Source organism: Dermacentor albipictus, chromosome 1 (genome assembly GCF_038994185.2).
Source record: "Dermacentor albipictus isolate Rhodes 1998 colony chromosome 1, USDA_Dalb.pri_finalv2, whole genome shotgun sequence".
Lineage (NCBI taxonomy): Eukaryota > Metazoa > Arthropoda > Arachnida > Ixodida > Ixodidae > Dermacentor > Dermacentor albipictus.
This window is the reverse complement of record NC_091821.1, coordinates 186502271-186504394: the sequence shown is the minus strand read 5'-3', so window position 1 is coordinate 186504394 and position 2124 is coordinate 186502271.

The window sequence follows — 2124 nt, the reverse complement described above, 5'->3', positions numbered from 1 at the left end:
AGGGTGTCTAGCAAACTCCTTTCTTCAATTCCATGACTTTTCCAGGTTTTCTATGAGTTTAGCAGCATTCCAGGATTTTAAAAACACATAAGAAAACAGCAACCGTCTTTTCTTTTTTTTTTTCGAAGGAAAATTTTCTCACAGCGTTCAAAAATTGGGCAATCTAGAAAAAAACAAAAATCGGGGAAACTGCTAAGCTCACACGAGCAGCAGGATAAATCTGAGTACAGTGGGCTTGCGTTAATTTGAATGCGGGTAATTCGTTTTTCTTTTGTTTTGTTTAGTTCTCGCACACACATTTCTACAGGCCCAACTTTTGTTGTTTCGATCCTGAAGTTGGCCTTCACCGGATAATTGGAACTTGGCTGACCATTATGTACGTGCCAGACCTCAATGGTAACCTAAGTGGTGACTCCAATAATGTCAGCGTCCGTCATTAAGTGAAGTGTTTGACGAAGTGAATTCGTCAAACAGACATGAACCAACGAGTTGAAAGGTCGTATTTTCCTCCTGTGTACCTGTGCCAGATCCAAAGACCCCAGAAGACGAGATTCTTGTTTCTAAATTCTGAAACTTCTGTGGGCAAATTCGTTGTTATGCGGCTAGATTACCGCTGGCAACGCCATATGAAGAGATGGCGTTCAGTGATATCAAGTGAAACCTTGAAGGGCATCCGAAATTTTGACTGCCGTAATGGTCGAGCTCTATGGGGAGTGTAATCGTGCCGTGATGAAATACGAATTGTACAACGACTATAAACAAATATCACACATCAAGAAAAAATATGATTGAAATTGCGCTAAAGGCCTTCTTTGACCGTAGCTCTAACAGTTGACCCGCTGGTCACTCACAGATTTAATATTCCTTGCTATTTTTTAATAACCTTACAACAGGGTTATTTAAAGCCTAATGCACCAGCCATGAAATCAACCCCCTCCAATTTCTATTTTAGAAGTTCTGGCTAACTACTACACTTAATAAGCAGTGCATTCTCAAAATATTTCTGCCAGAATATATACATATATATATATATATATATATATATATATATATATATATATATATATATATATATATATATATATATATATATATATATATATATATATATATATATATATATATATTATAATACCGAGACCGATCAAGTTGTCCAGCGCTGTTTATTCCACAAAAGGGAACGCCCGCAGCTCACGCGCGAAGAAGACGAAGATGATGATGGCTATATACAAATGAAAACGACGAAGTACGTTAGTAGTGCTTACAATATATATATATATATATATATATATATATATATATATATATATATATATATATATATATATATATATATATATATATATATATATATATATATATATATATATATATATATATATTGAATTTGGGACCTTTGTCTGCATACTATCTGTTACTTATTCATTGTTATTGAATAGAAAATAAGCTGAAACTGAGAGTAGTAAGAAGCACACTGACCCAAACAACCTTCTTGATTGATGTCAGCTATCAGCTAATAGCAGCCGTTGTGAATGTTGCGAAATGGGTGGCAAGAAGGTGGCAAGGCATTGTGAAATGTTTGGCAAGAAGGTGTCGTTTGCAAAGCGAGTGTTTGAGAAAAAGGTGACAGTGCTCTGCTTGTGAGCTACACGTACTGCGCATTATTGCAAAATTTGGCTAAGATGTTCACAGCAGATGATTTCACCAAGCCTAAGGACAACATGGCCACAATTAGTACATGACCAGGGTAGTTGGAGAAGTATGGGAGAGGCCTTTGCTCTGCAGTGGGCATAACCAGGCTGATGATGATGGTGAAGGGGTGGTTAAGGAAACATTTAAAGAAACTCTGAAAAGAATTTGACAATCATGTAAAAAAGTACTGAGTTCGTAGGGTAGGTCTTCCTGATCATTTCACGGCATATTTAATTGCTATGCATAAAGCATGTAATTGATTATAGAGCTTTAAGATGTGCACAGATACATATCAGCCATGCCGCTCCCCTGAGTTTTCAACCGCCCCTTCCCAGGCTATGTAGCTTTAGAGTTACTGTTACAGTGACTCTATGTAGCTTGGGTGAGCAGCGCCACTCGGGCGAGCGATTCGATTGGCAGCCCAAATAAGGT